Here is a 20,256-nt window from a genome sequence, read left to right as displayed (position 1 = left end):
ACTTTTATAGAGCCCATGAGTGATCTGAGTTCACAAGGCAACTAAGTTAACCAGATTCCAAGGAGGAACAAGACCCTCAAAGGCAAGGTGGGACACACACAGTGTCTCTCTTTTGGCAGAGCCTGGGAGAAAGATGAGGCTGCTAAACAAACAAGTAAAAAGTAAACTAAAAGCTTAACAAGGGCTTCCCTGGTGGTGCAGTGGTTGGGAGTCCGCCTGCCGATGCAGGGGACACGGGTTCGTGCCCCGGTCCGGGAAGATCCCACATGCCGCGGAGCGGCTAAGCCCGTGAGCCATGGCCGCTGAGCCTGCGCGTCCGGAGACTGTGCTCCGCAGCGGGAGAGGCCACAACAGTGAGAGGCCCGCGTACTGCAAAAAAAAAAAAAATATATATATATATATATATATATATATATATATATATATATATATACACAAAGAACTAGTAAAAGTCAACAATAAGAAAACAAAAACCCGGTTAGAAAATTGGCCAAAGACCTTAAAAGACATTTCAGCACTGCCATACAGATGGCAAATAGTGTATAAGAAGATCCTCTACCTCATATATCATCAAGGAAATGCAAATTGAAACGAGATACCACCATGCACCTATAAGAATGGCCAAAATCCAGAACACTGACAACACCAAATGCTGGTGAGGTTGTGGAGCAACAGGAACTCTCCTACATTGCTCATGGGAATGGAAAATGGTACAGCCACTTTGGAAGACAGTTTGGTGGTTCCTTACAAAACTAAACATACTCTTACCATATGATCCAGTAATTGTGCTCCTAGATATTTACCCAAAGGAGTTAAAAACTTATATCCACACGAAAACCTGAACACAGATGTTTATAGCAGCGTTATTCATAATTGCCAAAACTTGGAAGCAACCAAGATGTTCTCCAGTAGGTGAATGGATAAATAAACTGTGGTACATCCAAACAATGGAAAATTATCCCACACTAATAAGAAATGAGCTATCAAGCATGAAAAGACCTGTAGGAACCTTAAATGCATATTACTAAGTGAAATAGGCCAATCTGAAAAGGTTATATCTGTATGACTCCAACTATAGAACATTCTGGAAAAGGCAAAAATATAGACAGAAAAATGATCAGTGGATGTCAAGGTTGGGGAGGGGGAAGGATGAATACGCAGTGCACCAAGCATTGTTAAGGCAGTGAAAATACTCTATGATATTATAACAATAGATACATGTCATTATACACTTGTCCAAACCCATGAAATTTACACCGAGTGAACCCTAAGGTAAACTATGGACTTCGGGTAATTATGATGTGTCATTGTAGATTCATCAACTGTAACAAATGGACCACTCTGGTGGGGGATGTTGATAACAGGGAAAGCTGTGCATGTATGGTGTACATACATGGAGTACATGGGACATCTCTGTACCTTCCTCTTTATTCTCCTGTGAACCTAAAACTGCTCTAAAAAAAGCCTTTTAAAAAAGTAACGAATGAATTAATAATGTATAAAATGAAATCACGAATAAATAATTAATACAAATGAGAGCAAGAAAAGGAAAATAATGGAAAAGAACAAATCAAAACAACAGAAAACCCTGAGCAACATAGTAGATATAAAGCCAACCAAGTCAATAATTAAATTACATGTAAATCATCCAGGGGTTCTACTTTTAACTAAGATGGAGTAACAGTGACCAGATTTACCCTCCTGCCTAAAACTTTTAAACTGGACAATATTCACAAAACAGTGGTTTTGAGACATTTCACATTAGGCAACAGAGGACAGTGATCCCTGATAGATGGGGAACAAACAAAGTGAGACCTATGATTGCCCAGGCTTACTCTCTTGGGAGAAATCCTACTGTGGTTAGGAAAGGCAAACCTGGAAAAGCCCAGAAGACTGCATGAGATAAGGAGACATTTCTCTGAATGTCCAGAGAAACTAAGGTAGCTAGAGTTTCCAGTAGAGAGTACCAGAGAGGAGAGAGCTGCACAGAGAGAGAACCTCAGAGATTCTCAGAGAGTCCCTTTAATGACTTCTACAGAATACTGATGAGTGTATTAATGTGAGGAGAGTATTGAGACTGAGGAAAGAACCACTCAAAAGGATTAGAGGGACAAGTACCTGGTGCTCACACTAACTAGGAATAGTGCCTGTTCCCACCTCATAATCCATGGGGTATTGGGTAGAGTACTCAGAAATGTCTTCCTCAGTATTGGGAAGCAATTAGCCCTAGAGTAAACATGACTCTGGTCCCACATAACAGGTCTTAAAAGGAGGACCTAAAAGGATCAAACGACTTCCAAATAACTTAGCTGCATCTCAGAGCAAAGCTCAGGAATATTTATAGGAATACAAAACTATCTAACAGTCTAACAGTCATCAAAAAAATTCACAATGTCTAGTATCCAATAAAAAATTATTAGACATCCAAAGAAGCATAAAAATATGACCATAGTGAGGGGGAAGAAATCAATCAGCCATTTGAAAATGACAAAGAATTGATACAGATGTTAAATTTAGCTGACAAGGACATTAAAATAGTTATTTCATTTCAAATTTAAGTAGAAACATGGACAATATAAAAGAGACACAATTCAAACTTTTAGGATGAAAACTACAAAATGAAGAAGTACACTGGATGGGATTAACAACGGATTACACATTGCATAAGAAGAGGTTAACAAACTTGGATAGTTTCTTTTGCTATATTTTCAAATTCACTGATCTTTGTTCCTACTATGTCTAATCTTTTGCTAATCTTACCTGGTATATTTTTTATTTCAGACATTATAGTTTTCATCTCTAGAAGCTCAACTTGGACTTCATCTTCCATTTCTCTGGTTATCATGTTTAATTTTCCCCCAGCTTTGTTTAAAATTAATTTTTATTGGAGTATTAGTTGATTTACAAAACTGTGTTAGTTTCTGCTGTACAGCAAAGTGAATCAGTTATACAAACATTCACTCGTTTTTAGATTCTATTCCCATAGAGGCCATTATAGAGTATTGAGAAGACATCCCTGGGCTATACAGTAGGTCCTTATTAGTTATCTATTTTATATATAGTAATGTGTATATGTCAATCCTAATCTCCCACTTTATCCCTCCCCCCCTTCCCCCCTTGGTAACAGCACGTTTTTTTCTTCATCTGTGACTCCATTTCTGTTTTATAAATAGGTTCATTTGTACCATTTTTTAAAAATTCCACATATAAACAATGTCATATGGTATTTGTCTTTGTCTGACTTACTTCACTCAGTATGATAATCTCTAGGTCCATCCATGTCGCTGAAAATGGCATTATTTCATTCTTTTTTATGGCTGAGTAATATTCCATGTATACGTATACCACATCTTCTTTATCCATTCTTCCATCGATGGACATTTAGGTTGCTTCCATGTCCTGGCTATTGTAAATAGTGCTGCAATGAACACTGGGGTACATATATCTTTTCAAAATATGGTTTTCTCTGGATATATGCACAGGAGTGGGATTGCTGCATCATATGGTAGCTCTAGTTTTGGTTTTTTTTAAGGAACCTCCATACTGTTCTCCACAGTGGCTGTACCACGCCTAGCTTTCTGAATTACCGTTTTAAAGGGGTTTTTGTTTGTTTGTTTTACTCATTCTATCATCTGTGTCAATTCTGGTGTTTCAATTGATAGATTTTCCTCCTCCTTTTAAGCCACATTCTTCTACCTCCTTATATGTTTGGTAATTTTTATAGGATCCCTGTTACTGTACTTTGCTGAATGCTGCATATTTGTGTATTTCATAAATGTTCTTGACCTTTGTTTGGAACATAAAGTACTTGGAAACAGTTTGATGCTTTCAGGTTTTGCTTTGAAGCTTCGTTTGGCCCAACCAGAGCAGCATTTAATCTAGGGTGTTTTGGCCCCACTACTGAGGCAAGACCAGTCTGATTACACTACCCAGTGCTTCATGGATTGTGAGGTTTGCCAGCCTGGCTGGTCATAACAGATACTATTTACTGTGTGACTCTAGGTATTGCCCCCTTTTATCCTTTCAGGGTGTTCTTTCCTCACACACATACACTGAACAGCACTCAACTGAGTACTTAAGGGGAGCCTCTGTGTTTTTCTAGAGTTCTCCTTACCTGCAGCTTTCTCATCTCTGTTCCTTTGCCTCCTTAAACCCTATTAGCTCTACCTGTTCAGTGCAGGGGCCCACTAGGCTCTGCTTGGTTCCCCCTCCTTATACCACAGCCTAAAAACTCTTTAGGCAGAAAGTTAGGGCCACCATGGGGATGACCTAGTTGGTGTCCTGCATCTCAGGGATCACTGTCTTCTGTTACCTGATCCAATTTCTTGAATCCTGTTGTTTCATATATTTTGTCTGAATTTATAGTTATTTCACATGGGAGGATAAATCCAGAGCTTTTCCTCTATCTTGGCCCTGGCGTTTTACAAAAGCATTTAAAACAAAGTACATATTTGAAATTGTATTATTGCACTTAAAATGTAAAAATAATCATAAGTTCAGAACGGAAAGTTTCTGTAGTTAAAAGAAGAAATTTTATTATATCCTGGAATTTATGATTTGTCTTTCAGATTTTCACCTAGTTAAGAAACACACACACAAATAACATTGCCAAGACATTGTTTTGTTTAAGGGGAAAGGTAGGGCCTTTCCGAACTACCCAGACAGGGGTCCATATGGTGCTGTTCTGCGTTCCCATAACAACTTAAAGGGAAACTTTCACAATATCTGAAGCCCTTGATGTCCTGCAAATAAAGGAGGAGGATGTCCTCAAATTCCCTGCAGCAGGAACCCACTTAGATGTCACCAACCTCGACTTCCAAATGGAACAGCACAGCTACAAAAGGAATCTACATGGCATCTATATCATAAATCTGGAGAGAACTTGGGAGAAGGTCCTGTTGGCAGCTTGCACGATTGTTGCCATTGAAAACCCGGCTGATGTCAGTGTCATATCCTCTGGCCAGCGAGTTGTGCCGAAGTTTGCTGCTGCCATCGGAGCCACTCCTATAGTGGATGCTCCATTCCTGGAACCTTCACTAACCAGATCCAGGCAGCCTTTGGGGAGCCAAGACTTCCGGTGGTTACTGATCCCAGGGCCGACACCAGCCTCTCACAGAGGAGTCTTACGTTAACCTGTCTACCATCGCTCCCTGTAACACAGACTCTCCTCTGTGCTATGTGGACATTGCCATCCTGTGTAGCAATAAGAGAGCCCACTCAGTGGGTCTGATGTGCTGGGTGCTGGCCTGGGAAGTTCTGCACATGCGTGGCACCACCTCCCGTGCCACCACCTCCCGTCAGAGATCATGCCTGATCTCTGCTTCTACAGGGATCCTGAAGAGATTGAAAAGGAAGAGCAGGCCTCAGCTGAAAAGGCTGTGACCAAGAAGGGATTTCAGAGTGAATGGACTGCTCCAGCTCCCATGTTCACTGCTACTCGACCTGAGGTCGCAGACTGGTCTGAAGGAATAGGTTGATGGAAAATAAACAGTTGCTAATAAATAAATAAATGGAAAAGTAGAAGGAAAGAAAAGTGGTAGAGGATGGGGTAAGCAGGGATCATTAAACAGAGAAGGGAAGAGGGAATAAAGTAAGAGCAAGAAGAAATCTGTCTTAATTATCTACAACCAGTGCAATGGGAAAGTCTGGCTGGAAACCAGAAAGCCTGGGTTTAGCTTCTGTGACCTTGGAAATGGCACTTAAACTATTTGAGTTTTTGTAAAAAAAAATCTACACTACAGTGTTACCAGGAAAATACTATTAAATAATAGATTTAAAATGACTATTACAATGCCTGCCACATAATAAAAAACAGAATAAATATTAATTCCTTCTCTCTGTCTCATCATTTATATGGTTCACAAATGAGCAGCTTCAATAGAAACCCTGTTTTAAAATGTAGGTTTTATGATTATTCAGGTATGATAAGGCCAACAGATCAGGAGACAATTGCCTTTGAGAGGACAATTCCAAGAGGAGGGGGTACACTACACCAGGCAGGGCCGCACAGAGAAGCACCAGGGTCAGTGAGGAGGCAGGGAGAGTGGGAGGAAAACATGGGCCAGAGCCTTTATTTTCCTGTGAGAGGGAACAAGTAAGGCAGGGTAAGCAAGCTTAAGCATTTCTGGTTTAAATAATTTCAGCAGGTTCTGGGGTGTAGGGCCTGTCTCTACTTGTCCCATACCTGACCCTGGGGTGATTAGGGCAGATGGATAGTGGTCCAGAGTGTGAGAGTTGGATAGAGGAGAAGGATGGGGTATGGATTCTGGATTGGTTGGTTTGCCTATGAAGAGCATCGCTTGTGAGTCTTTACTATGTCTAGGAATTAGCTAGCCCTGAGGGGGGCAGTCTCTCCTGGGGCGGCAAGGCCCCCAGATGTCAAAGCATTAGAAATGCAGAAAATAAAAAGGTATAATTAACTCAAACCCTGATCACTAAGATGGATTAATGGTGCTGTCCTTCTATGCCCAGAACTTGGCCTTCCCCTTCTGCAGCAACCATGGACACTATTGGTGAATTGCGGTGAGTAGATCTGGCTGTGGGCCAGAAGCCGAGGCCTTCCTTCCACACCTGTGTCTGCTCCACAGCCCGGAGTCTGAGCCCAGGCCAGGAGTGCCAGAGGCTGGTTCACCCTTAGGAAATAATGCCACCTGGTGTTAGTCCAAGTAATTAGCTTAACGCAGTATGCAGGGTGTTATCCAAGTGTTTCTTATAAATAGGTAATGAATTGCTGATGATGACTCCCCAGATTAAAAACAACATTAAAGAAGAAACTTCCAGTCCCCAGAAGGTATCATTAGCCAGTCCATCCCTGCCCATGACTGGCCCTGAGTGTGATCCTTTGCACAGCCCAGGCAAGTGGAATCACCTTGGGAACACCTAGAAGCCCCAGAGCCATGTGTTCTGACTGGTGTCTCCATCAGGTTCTCTGCCCCAGCTTCTCTCCTTTTCACTGATAACAAGTGAAAAGGAAGGGTTGACTGAAGCCTTGGCAGCATCCTGCTTCTGAGATCTGAGCTCTACCTGACATCGCGCGGCCTCCCAGCTCCCCTGGTAATGAGAGCCGCTGGGCGTGGGAGTCAGCTGCCCACCCAGGCCTGTGGACCAGCGCGGATGCCAGGGCCTGGCCCCACTGGGGCGTTAGTGCACTTGGTCCATGGGTCATGGCTGCGTGTTTAGGTTCCGCTTTACACAGAGCACATTTGCTTTCTTGTCCATAGACTACACTCCCGAGCCCAAGAAAGCTGTTATATAGAAAGTCTCATCATTTCCTCTGCTTTTTCATGTTTCTATTTGGGCATCCCACTCTCACCTCAAACTCAACTCATTAAGGATAACAATTCTTAGACATGGAAGAGGCTGTAGAAAGGACAATGTCTGGGGTCCCTTAGAGGCCTTGAGTCTGTGAGTCCATTCAAATAGTTTGCAAAGATAAAGGGGAATGTGCATTTTCTGTGATTTCCATCCCCGCGGCATCAGATGTTCAAAGGGCCCCTGAGAAGCCATCAGATATACCTCCTCTCTCTGGACTCCATCTCCTGGCCTCCCAGGCTCCGTTAGAGCCTCTTGCTTCCTACTTCATGGAGAATACTGAGATGCCCTTGACTCTCCATGCTCACATTAGGCTCACCTCTGTCTGTACATTTACAAGGCTAGTCCTTCCACCCATCCCCCAAGTTACCCCTCCCATCCTAAATTTTGAAATTTAAGATTTCTTCTCCCTGGTCTATAAACAGGCTTCAGGATTTCCTATTTCGAAACAAAACAACTATGACACCTGTCACCTCTGCATGTCCCTGTCATATCTCTCTGCCTCACACGTTCTGCAGTTTTCTACCCACCTCTTGCTCTTTTCTCTACTTCATTGTCAACCACATGTAATCTCTGAAAACTGTATTCATTGTCAGTAGCCCGTCTCCTCCTGAGTTCTAAATGTACACTGCCAAGAAGCCGTACAGCTGATGGATTAAAGGCGGGGAGTCTGTGGTCAGCAAAACCTGGGTCAAAGCCTGGCGCCACCTGTCAGCGGCTGCATGATCTCCTGCCGTTTATTAAACCTTGCTATGCCTCAGTTTCCTTCTCTGTAAAATGGATATAGGTGATATAATACCTAAAACATGGGTTGTTGTGAAGGATGAATAAGACCTATAAAATACTCAGAACAGTGCTGGCATATAATAAATGCTCAATAAATGTGACCTCTTATTGTTTGCACCTGCACCTCCCAAAGATACTTACACTCAACATACCTAAAACTGAACTTCCCTTTTCTCCTTGAACTTCTTCTTCCTCTCTGTTCCCTATCTGTGATTGATACTTGCCTCCAAAGGCTGCAGTAACTCAGGCCCATTCATCACTTCAGGCTCCCTATGTCTCTCCTATTTGGTCCCTCTGCCTTCACTCTTTCCTCAAGAAGCCACTCTCCAAACCGCAAAGTCAGCTCATCTTATTCCTCTCCGACGGCTATTGCCTACCAGATAAAACACACACTTTTTTTTTTTTTTTTTTGCGGCACGCGGGCCTCTCACGGTTGTGGCCTCTCCCGTTGCGGAGCACAGGCTCCGGACGCGCAGGCTCAGCGGCCGTGGCTCACGGGCCTAGCCGCTCCGCGGCATGTGGGATCTTCCCGCACCGGGGCACGAACCCGTGTCCCCTGCATCGGCAGGCGGACTCTCAACCACTGCGCCACCAGGGAAGCCCAAAACTCACACTTTTAAGCTCACCACATAGAGCCCTGCGAGCTCCGGACTCTACCCCCTTTTTCCAGGTCGTGCTGCCCCCTCCCACCCATCCCAGACCTGTTTCCTCCCGTATGCTCTCCCCAGGCCAAACTGCTGGCAGGCCCCCGAGGAGCCGTGCTGCTTCAGAGCTTCCTTCCTGTCCTTCCGGACACCAGCGGCATTTTGGTGCCTCATCCTTCCAGACCTGCGGCTCTGCACGGCCTCCTGCGCCACCCCGCTCCCACTCTCCTCCAGCGCATCAGCGCGGCACACCGTCTGACATGGCTTCCTGGGCGTACTCTGCCACGCTTCTGTGCCTGTACCCAGAATGCTTCCTCCCGTTTCCTCTGTCAAATACTCATCCTTCAAGTTTTGCTCCCAGGGTCATGGCCGGGTGAAGCCACGCCGCTTCATCAGGCTAAGCTGGCCCCTTTCTCTGTGCTGCTCTGGTCCCAGCGCTCTCCTCTTCCCCTGTGAGGCTCTGTTGAAGCTGCAGTAAGACATCCTCCAGGACAGCGAGGGGCACACCCCACCCCCACCCCTGTCTCCCATCCCGCTTTGTTCTCTCCTGAGCACTTGTTAAACCATCTGACATGCTGCTCATTTGCCCATCTCCTCTCACTAGAATATAAACTCCTTGAGGGCAGAAGCTTTTGTCTATTTTGATGTACCCCCAGAGCCTAGAATAGTGACTGGCACTAATAAGTGCTCAACAGGGACTTCCCTGGTGGTGCAGTGGTTAAGAATCCGCCTGCCAATGGAGGAGACACGGGTTCGATCCCTGGTCCAGGAAGATCCCACATACCGTGGAGCAACTAAGCCCATGCACCACAACTACTGAGTCCACGTGCCACAGCTACTGAAGCCCGAGCACGTAGAGCCCGTGCTCCGCAACAGGAGAAGCCACCACAATGAGAAGCCCACGCACCAAAACAGAGTAGCTCCCTCTTGCTGCAACTAGAGAAAAGCCCACGTGCAGCAACGAAGAACCAATGTAGCCAAATATAAATTAATTAATTAATTTAAAAAAATAAGTGCTCAATATTTGTTGACTAACTTGTCAAATCACGGATCAATATTACATTATCTACTTTTGTTTCTCCGTAGCTCATACATTGCCTGCCTCTAGTAGGTACTAAGTATGTGTTTTTGAATGAACGGCTGGGTGGATGAATACTTTATCACATTGCTAGCCCATTTTAAAAAGTTCAGATACTAATATTGGATTCCAAGTTCTCCGTCTTCTAATCCTAGCCACTCAACTTGGAATCCTCTAGGTCTCAGCATGAGCCCTTTTCTTGAGCTTAACCACTCTGCTCACTGCCCTTGACTCTATCTCAGACACTGTTCTATCCACACCCCTGCCCAGACTCCAAACAGAAATACTATTTACCCATTTATTCAACTCATATTGATTAAGCAAGTACTTGAGATAAGCCAGTAACTGTTCCAGCCGCTGTCCTCCACCTGTGCTCGTTCCACTTCTTTCTTTCCTCTTTTCCTTCTTTTCTTTTCTTGTCCTCATGGACAAGTTGACCTTGACCATTCAGACCCGTGTGACTCTCCCTGTGGGCACTAATAACCCATATTTTAGCACCTTATCACTGGCATTATTAACCTATAAGCAGATATTACACATATGTAGATTTTACAGAAAATGGACTTTTAAAGAACCACCACTTAACATTTCAAACATTTTGGATGGAAATCTAATTTTTTTTCAACATCTTCCCTGTCTTCTTAAATAGGGTACTATCGACAGAATATCCATCTAACTTTTATAACTCAGGGTCATCAGTATTCTGTGATGTGATAATGTACCAAGAGGAGTAACTGGTAAAAGGAAAGGGCATGAGTTTTGGAGTTAAACAGTCTTTGCAATGATCCCCCTTTGCGGTCCCTGGGATCTCCTGAGGTCACCTCCTGCTCTCTTTTAATGTGTTTCTAACCTACAGTGGACTTAGGAATCAGACGACAAAGTTTATAGAAATATTTGTAAACTATATGTAAACAGTGTCTTAAGTGAGGGCATGAGAGATTCTCCTATGTATAAAGTCTATTTGTTTTGGATTTTTTAAATTTTTATTTATTTATTTTTGGCCGCATTGGGTCTTCATTGCTGCGCGCGGGCTTTCTCTAGTTGCAGCGAGCTGGGGCTACTCTTCGTTGCAGTGCGTGGGCTTCTCATTGCAGTGGCTTCTCTTGTTGCGGAGCACGGGCACTAGGCGCTCAGGCTTCAGTAGCTATGGCACGTGGGCTCAGTAGTTGTGATTCGCGGGCTCTAGAGCGAAGGCTCAGTAGATGTGGCACACGGGCTTAGTTGCTCTGCGGCATGTGGGATCTTCCCGGGTTCGAACCCCTGTGCCCTGCATTGGCAGGTGGATTCTTAACCACTGCACCACCAGGGAAGTCCCAAAGTCTATCTGTTTTAAAGCATAAATTTATGCAATCTATTCAGTCGATCAGAGGCCTTTCTCACTTAACTCCTGTTTTTCAGGTGTATTCAGAATTCTTGAGGCTGGATAAGTGACTTCGTAAAAAGTGTGCCAATTTAGCATTTTATATATTCTTTTGTTGTTAACTATCTTTATGTGCACATGTCATAACTTGCCAATTAGATTACTTTCCAATTAGATTTCCTGATTAGATTATTAATTTCCCAGGACAAATGGTATTTTATAGCCATTCATTCATTTGCTAAGTAGTTTTCAAAATGGCTACTATGTGGAAAGACCTGTGATAGAAAAGAGATAAAGATTTAGCATTTATACATTATTGAGGAGACAAAATAACCAATACACGGGAGAAGGTGAACATAAAAATCCAGAGAATTCAAATGAGGAGAAGAGAATGTTTTCTCGTTGGGAGAACTGGAGAAGGCTTTATAGAGACAGCATTTGTGTTGGACCTTGGTAGCAGGAAGAACTTTAGTGGGTAGCATTTCAGGGTGTGGGAAATCTGCAAGAATGGGCAGGAAGGGAAAGAGATATAGGCATGAATTTGTGGAATTACAGTCACGCTGTTGTCTTGAGAGCACCCAGTACATAGTACCCCCTTTCCCCAACTGACTTTGGCACAAATGATAAGACCAAGGAGTGGCAGATGGAGCCCCCAATATTACCCTTTTTACCGATTAAGGTTAAGCCAGAGTCTAGGCAAGAGTTCGGTAAGCCTGCTAACCGAACCCTAGGTTAAGGCTGACCCACTTTGTGACAGGTAACGAGAGCCGGGTTATGCCATCATTCAGTCCCTGAGAAGTTTTCCAACTCATCTTTTAAACTCGAATACTTGAGATTGTCGGATAAAAACAAACAGTAGATGGCATTTAAAGTAGATGGAATTGATTATCTTAAAAAAGCGTTTATTTTGCACTACCTCTCTTTCCCACAAAAGCACCACATGGTAAGGTAGACATAATACACTAAAGTGTACTAAGATCACTTTTCATGAAAATCCACTGAGGATCTGTAGATCTCATGGGAGCTATTCAGTAATATCATAACTACAATTGGAAAACCCTGGCCTGTTATAACTTTGAAGGGTCTACACTTTAAAGACGAAAGAGACATGTTTTTATAAAACTCTACATTTCTGCACCTGAGCACTGATTCAGGTGGACAGACAATGGGCTTTAACCTTAGGAAGCTGGCTGCCCTCAGGAGACAGGTAAGAGGCTGGCGAGGCGGAGGGTCAGACGCCTTACACGGCCAAGAGTGAGCAGTAAGCCTGGTGGCCAGATGGGGCTGCATGAAGATCACCTACATTGAACATATAATGTCCTCAAGAAATATATATGGGAGAGAGAATGGGGACTAGGGAGGATGGGGAAGAGGGGGTGAGGGAAGAGTGAGGGCTTTGGGGGCAAAATTTCCGTAACTAAGGCTAGTTCAGCATGGGTATGTTTCCCCATCCCACTGCCCACACTACTTCATTATACACCACCTCTACTGGGCAGCACTGCCATGTAAGCTGCTTTGGGTCCCAGCCAGACTCCAGACTCTCCACATGGACCCCTAACCCTATTCACCCACACAAGACAACGAAGTAAGAAGAGTGTAAATATTCATATGAATAGTTGGCAACTGTTCAGTGTCTACTGGGCACCAGCCACTTTTCATAATCCTCACCGCTGTCCTGCAAAGGCTGGCTTTATCTTCCTCTCTGCTTTTCAGACGGGGAAACAAAGACTTAGAAGCAGACCTGGTTGAATCAGGATTGGAACCTGGGGCTGCCTGCCTTCAGGGGTGTGCTCTTCCAGTAGCTTCTAGGATACTGGGGTTGGGGGTCAGTGACCACACTGTTAAAGGGAGGAGGAGGGGTAGGGTCGGCTTTGGGGGCCTATAGGGGGTCTGGGTGTGCATGGTTACATGTGGGGTCATTTCCTGAGCTGCATGTGAGTTTAAGTGTGAGTGTGTATGTGGGTTGAGGTATGGGTATATATGGACGTTTGTGGGCTGGTTCTTGGAATATGTGTATTTGAGTGTGTGAGTGTGTGTGTGTGTGTGTGTGTGTGTGTGTGTGTGTGTAGGGGGTTAGTCCCTGGGCTGCTGGGCAAATGTGTTTTGGGGCTCCATTGGGGGCAGACAGGCTTGAATTTTGTGCATGATTGTGAGTCTGTGTGTGCATGAGTAAGTTTGAGCGTGCAAGTATGTTGGGGTGCTGGGGGGTTAATCCCTGACCATGTGTTTGTGATGTGTGGATGAATGTGTGTGTGTGTGTGTGTGGTCAGCCCCTAGGGTCTGTGTGGGTACGAGTGTGCCTGAATGGGTGTGTGAGTCGGTGTGTGTGTTTGAGTGTGTGTGCGTGTGTGTCCGGGGCGCGTTGAGCCTGGGGGTTGGGGGGAGACGCCGGCGGGCCCCGCCCTGCGCTGCAGGTGGGCCGGGCCCTCGGCTGGGCCGGCCGCGCTCGCTGCTCTTGGCTCGCGGCCGCGCCGGGCTCGCAGGGCTGGGCTCGGGCTGCGGGGCGGCGCCGGGACAGGAAGCGGAAAGCAGCAGTGCAGCGGCGGCGGCGGCGGGGCTCTGCCTCTACAAGAGCCCAGTGCAGGCCGCAGAGTCGGGGCCGCTGCAAGCCGAGACCGCGGGCCGCGGAGCCCGCACGGCCGGCGCGGAGGTGAGTCCCGCCGCAGGCCGGGCGCGGCGGGGCGGCGGGCGCGGGGTGCAGACCTCCCGCGGGGAGACGCCCCCACCCGGACCCGCGACCCCGCGAGCCCCTGGGTCCTCCTCCCGCAGCCCCACCCCGGACTCAGACCCCGGTTCACTGCCCTTCTCCCGCCTCTGGCCGGGAGCCTCCTTCCCTCCCGCGGTCCATAGCCCGAGCCGTGCTTCCCGGGACCCCACTCCTCTCCCATCCCCGCGAGGTGCGCCCCTCCCGCCCCGGGGCCGCACTCCCCGCGCACCCCACTTCCTCGGTCCGGGCATTTCCTCCCCACGCCTCGGACGCTCGCTTCTACCGTGGCTGCACTTTGGGGTGCGCGCCCCGGCCGGCAGGGAGTGGCCGAGCGTTCCTGCAGGCACCCGCGCTGAGGCACCGGCCCTGCGGGGCTGGGGCCGGACCGCCCTGCGCACCCCGAGAGCCGGGCGCGTTCCGTGGTTCCCACCCCGCCGTGGGGCTCGACCCGGGAACAGCCCGCGCCCGGGGACCCGCCCGACCCTGGGCCAGAAACCGGCATAGAGCTGGCCTGTGTTGCCACCTCGCTTACAGAAGGGAGGCGGGCGGGGGGCGAGTCCGGTTGCGCATCGGAGAGCGCAACAGGCAGGTAGGAGTTTACTTTCAAAGACGCCGGGGTGGAGCAGCAGGCGTCCGGCTAGTCTCTGCCCGAGGCGTCCCGGTTGGAGGCAATCTCACCGCCTCGGGGCAGCCTTCGCCACGGGCAGGACCTCATTTCCTCCTGCAGGCTTTAAACTGTCCCAAGCAAACGTGTCCGGGGAAGTGGAAGCTTTATAAAAATTTAAACGCGTCGGTGGCGCAGGCAGGAGTGGGGCGGAGCCGCGGCCTGGCGGCCCGGAGATGAGCTAGTGAGACTTGGAGCCGAGAAACCTGTGGCTCAGTTTTCACAGCTTCAAACCAGGTATAAAGCCCACCCCGCGAAGGTGTTGTGAGCTTGTTTAGCCGCTTGTTAAGAGATGTTAGAGCTCTTTATTATGATGATTTTGTGGCTGGCACGTGCATTTTGTTAAACCCCTTTTGGGGGGCTGTGATTGGAAATACATGTATTTTTAGACATCTATTCCAAAAGCTAGCAAGCTGTAAAGAATCTGGCATTTTCACTGATGTGTTTATAAATTTTACAGGGTTGCTGGAAAAATATTATAACTTGTGTCACCAATCAACAATGCTAATTAGCGTTCTCCTTCCAGTGGGTGGGTTGTTTGATTACACAGCTCCTAGGCTCTTTAAGTGAGATGGCAGAAACTGTCTGAATCCAGGGAGATGTAATTAGTCATTTTATGTAACCACTAATTAGAGTTTTTAGAGTTGAATTAAATCAATGTGATATAGTTGGGGTTTGATTTCTGGGAGGAAACTGTTTATTCTCCAGTTCAAGTAAATAACACTCTTCACCTATCCATAAGCATTTAGCATTCCCAGAATTTGGTGTCTCTCAATATAATTACTGAAACAGCTAGGGTGAAATTTTCACTGTTACAGTGTTGGCAGTGTGTCTTGGTTGCAACTTAATTTGTAAGTAAAATGGGAGAATTTTGAGAATGGCGTATTTGTAAGGACTGCTTGCCAGGCAACACATTTTCATTGCCTTGTGTGCTTGAGCAAAAGGATGAAACCGTAAAGGAAGGTTTCCTGACCAAGAAGCAATGCCAGGTCACCCTGGTCCACTGGAGAATAAACAAATGTTGAGTGAGGAAGGTATTCTCCCCTCCAGCCCCCAACACACACAAACACACACCCTGTTTGTTATCCCAGACCTCAGCAGCATTTGGGTTGAGTGGGCACTTATCACATTGTATTTTAATAGGCAGGTTCTACCTTTAAGCTGTGAGCTCCTTGGAGTTAGAACTATTTCAGATTCATTTCTTTTCTTTTGGACTCCCCACAATGCTTGGGACACTGAACCTGTGAGTAGGAGTTGAAATTGCAGAATTCTTTGTGGGTTCTGTGTGGTTTGGGACAATTTGTGATGGTTGCCTCCCCTCCTCCCTGTAAATAAACGAGTTTGGTAATTGCTACATTGTTATATAGTTTCCATAGTCAAGAGCACAGGTTCTGGAATTAGACTCTCAGAGTTCAAGGCCCAGCTCCAGCACTTACCAGGTATGCCACCTTGGTTTTCTTAACTGTAACATGAAATTCATATTTTTTCTCCCATATAAGGCGTGTTCTGAGGAATAAGTGAGATATTATATGCAAATGACTTAAAACAGTTCCTAATACATATGAAGCACTTGATTAACTGTGAGCCATTAGATTATTATGGTCCTTCTCTCTCTATAAAGTGAACTAGCTGTGGCTAGGGGACTAGCTGTGTATGGGCATCGTGCTGTGCCATTTTCCAGAAGGTGGACAAGGCAGGATTAGGTGGACGTGGGGTTGGACCATGTTTCTAGTAGTGGCTTTGGTCTCACCTGAAGCCTGATGAAAAGGTGCATGTATGTTCAGCTGAGGTCTGTCTCCATTGGTGTCCTTCTGAATACCACTTTATTGGACAGCAGTCATTGGACCCTGCATCATGGAATTTACAGGGGAGGTAGTGTTTTCGAAATTACTTTTCCGAAGCTTAAAAATCTGGCAGGGGACAAGGGGCGGGGGTCACTTGAGAACAAATATACATCATAAGAACTCCAGACACATTAACCATTCACAGCTTTTGGAAATCTATACCCAGCTGTTAAGGGTGTTTCAGAGGTAATTGATGACTGGAACCAAGAGGAGATATTCTGGGAAGGTGAGTTGAAATCATTGGTAAAATGAGGTTGACATTTTCTTTTCTTGTGAATAGTGGCCCGGAATCACTCATTTAGAAGAGCACTGTTGAAAGAATCACTGGGTTTGTTGCAAATGCCACAATCCTTCTGATCCCCACATCAGTGGCCTGGATGATGTGTTATGGTTTATAGACCACAAGTTCAGCAAAATACTTCTTCCCATCCTCCCTTACAGCCCTGAGGTCCTCCAGATAAACCCAATAAAACACACAGAGCTTTCTCTGATACTCACTTCTAACCTGGGGACGGTAAAAGAAGGCCTGCAAGGAAAAGAATGGAAATCAATAAATTAGTTAACTATAGCTAATGGGATTCATTAAAGTAGACTCACATAGACCAAAAAAAGTACGTAAGTTTAATGAAAATTATACATAAGTCATGTGCCTTACAAAGGTATTCTTTCCAATGGAAGGAATTTAACTTTACTAAGTAGTAATAATGCTTACCGTGTGCTAGGCATTAGTCTGAATGATTATGAATGATCTCATTTAACCCACCTTGAGCCTATAAGGTAAGTAAAATATAATTCTGTTGTTATAATTAGGGAAACAGGCACAGAAGGGTTAAGTAATTAATCTGAGGTCACACAGCTGATAAGTAGCAGAGCCAGGATTTGAACAGTGACAATCTAACTTCAAAACCTGTGCTCATTGCTTGTCCGCTGTAGAAGAAAAGTTGACTAAACAAAATTATCTAAGTTATCCTTTTCCCCTTGAGTGCCACGTAATTAAAAACGGGTACCTTGAGAAAAATGTTAGCTTGAAAACAATAAAAATAACAAATGGTGTAAACCCTTTAGAATTATATATATGATAAAAATCAAATATGCAAAGTGATGTGCACAGTATATATAAACACAGTTGCTTCCCTTGGAAGTATATCCACTGCAGAAGGAGTAGAATGGCTCTTTAAATTCAGCGTGTGTCTCTGTACCCCTTGCAAGGTAACTTTCTACCCTCCAACCCAAGTTCACTTAATAGTCCTAGGCAGAGCTGTTGACATTTTTATAATTTCCTTTTCTGAGAAGGTTAGCTTATGTTTACCACTGTCATTACCATAACATATTATTTCCCTCATATGATTTTCTGAACACTGTGTTTTCCTTTCAAGTAGGAGTCAGGTATATTTTGTGAGTGAATGTGACTTTAGGGGCGGATTCTCTTCAAGGCCTCTGATCCCCACCTTGCTTTTAATAAAGGTGGCGGGGGGGAAGGAGGTTCTCTGACATTTTTGTTGGGGAATTCCAGATTTAAGATGCTGCCACTTAGTCAAAAGTGCTCTTGAACCTGTCTCAACACTGCCCTCTGACCTTCATGAGATGTGATTTGACAAGCTCTAGCCCTATCCTGGTGTTTGCTTGCAGCCCGGAAGGGATAAATGACAGGAGGACAGGGGGAGGCAGAGACTGATGCCAGTTCTTACTGTGTCTGGCATATAACCTTTGCCGCTGAGTAAGACTAGTGCAAGCAGCAGAGCAGCTCCACTCTTGGTGGTTCGGATGTCACTGTGGAATGTAATCTCTGCATCTTTTTCTTCGGTTGTAAAACCGAGGATTTAAAATAGACGACCTCTAAGGTTTCTTCCACAGTGAACCTATGGGCTCCACGTCCCGATATGTGCCACCTAAACCCTTCCTTCATTCAGCACACATTTACAGAGAGCCTGTTGTGCTCCAGGAGCTGGAGAGAGAGTAATGAAAGAGGCCCCTGCCCTCGTGGAGCTTACTGTCTCTGCAGGAGCCAGTCCCTGTGTAATTGGAAATTGGGATATCAAGAAGTACAGGGAGGTGGGAAAGGGCCAGGTGAGGCCGGAGGACCGGAAAGGCCCTTGAGAGAAGCTGTATTTCAGCTGAGAGGGATGAGTAGGAATTGGGCAAAATGAGGTGGGTGAAGAGTGAGTAGAGCAGATGTACTGAGGCTGCAGAGAGCCGGGTGCCTTAGAGAACCTCGGGTAGAGAAGGAAAGCCCAGCTGGAGAGGTAGGCAGGGCCTGGCAGACCAAGTGAAGGATTTTGAGTTTTATTTGAAGTGCAGCGGAACACCGTGGAGGGGTTTTAAGCAGGGAAGCGACGTCCACGTCGTGATATGAAAGATCACTCTGGCAGCTGTCCAACCAGAGCCAGGCACAGTCTGGGTCATGTCAGGGGTCAGTGTGATAGACAGACAGTTCCAGATTCCAGGATCCACATTTACACCTTTATGTGACCCTATCCTATTCAAGCCAGTGCAGCAGCCTATCACTTTATTACCCAGGGAACCTGATTCCTTTACTTTATTATCTTCCCAATAAGGCCTCCCTCTGACCTTATCTGAGTTCTGCTAATTTCTTGTGCATACAAGGGAGCTATCTTGTAAATGTACTGCTGCAATGATAAGCTTCAGGATGTGTTTTTCTGTTAAGGATGTCGAAACCCTTCCATTGGCTTTTGAGATGAGTTCGCTCTGGATTTTGTCCGTCTGCCTCTGGTTGCTGCTTCTTAATCCTCACTGAGATCTGGGACAAGAATTGATAGCTCTGGTAGAGACAGCGTGATGCAGAAGGGGCCCGAACTCTCGAGAGACTGGATTCTGTGAGGAAACCTGCAGGCTTTGGAATAGTTTAGCCCTGTGTCCGTGGAGCCTGGAGGAAGTGGGTGGCCTGAGAACTGGGAGACTGAGGGGTGGATAACAGGGGACAGAGGGCACTTAGGGACAGTAGAATGTGTGGGCTGAAGCGGGGAGAGAGTTGTGAAAATGGTGCTGGGTTGGCTCTATAGGGTCAGTAGGATGTTTGCATGGCGCCAGTGGAGGAAATTGAAAAGAACAGTCCGGGGCACCGGAAAGCATCGCGGGGGTGATGGGAATCCCAAGCGGAGCAAGAGGCATCTGAGTAGGAAATGTGCATTGGGGATTTATCCTTTCAGTAAGTATTTGTTGGGTACCTCTTATGTTCAGTGTATCCTGGGGTAGGTAAACAGTAGCTTCTGTCTCCATGGAGCTTATCCTAGAGTAAATCCATGGACGGAGGAGAATAATGGGTGAGTTTTGAGTCTTAAAAGGTAACTTGATGGGGGAGAGGGAGAGGACTGTTGGAGGAGGAGTAGCACAAACACCATCAAATCGGAGGAGGACAGACAGCAGAGAGCTCCGCGAGGGCAGCCGTGTGCTGTGTGCCATTGTCATTGCTGTAACCTAGCATCGCCTAGCAGGTCTCTCATAGCCCCACTAAACGTGGAGGCGGATGAATGAATACATGGGTTAAGAAGGTCTGGGGGGAAGGAGGACAAGGGTGGGACCTTTGGATTTGGCTCCTGGCAATCTCTGGCCAACTTAGCGCTGTTTCAATGGAGCATCAAAGATGGAGGATTGGGGTGACAAGAGGGAGGGAATGGCAGCATATGCAAACCACCCCTTTGATAAATATAGTTAGGAATTGTGAGAGAGAAACCAGACAAGGGCAGCTGGAGAGTAGAGGTAAAGCTTTCCCCCAAACAGCACTTGGGAGCCCATGATTTCCTTTGAGGGGCATGCCTGGAGTTGCCTTAACGGATGGCCGGAGGTTTTAATGAGGACTAAGGATGACGTCCTCTTGCAGTAGGGGAATGAAATTTGCATTAGC

At 46.0% G+C, this 20,256-nt stretch overlaps 1 protein-coding gene and 1 pseudogene across 2 annotated transcripts in view; both read left to right on the top strand.

The window, feature by feature from the left end:
- Positions 1-5,614, top strand: part of LOC125965379 (40S ribosomal protein SA-like) — a 107,033-nt pseudogene extending 101,419 nt beyond the window's left edge.
- An 8,057-nt stretch (positions 5,615-13,671) lies between these two features.
- The window catches only part of VANGL1 (VANGL planar cell polarity protein 1), a 56,306-nt gene continuing 49,721 nt past the window's right edge, over positions 13,672-20,256 (top strand). Inside the window, exon 1 of one of the 2 annotated variants that reach the window (XM_049710368.1) lies at positions 13,672-13,829. The gene's annotated coding sequence lies outside the window, so the exon portion shown is untranslated. The remainder of the gene's footprint in view (positions 13,830-20,256) is intronic. The other variant, XM_049710372.1, reaches the window with a different exon arrangement.

This window comes from Orcinus orca, chromosome 1 (genome assembly GCF_937001465.1).
Source record: "Orcinus orca chromosome 1, mOrcOrc1.1, whole genome shotgun sequence".
Taxonomy (NCBI): Eukaryota; Metazoa; Chordata; class Mammalia; order Artiodactyla; family Delphinidae; genus Orcinus; species Orcinus orca.
This window is presented reverse-complemented; position numbering and strand designations above follow the sequence as displayed.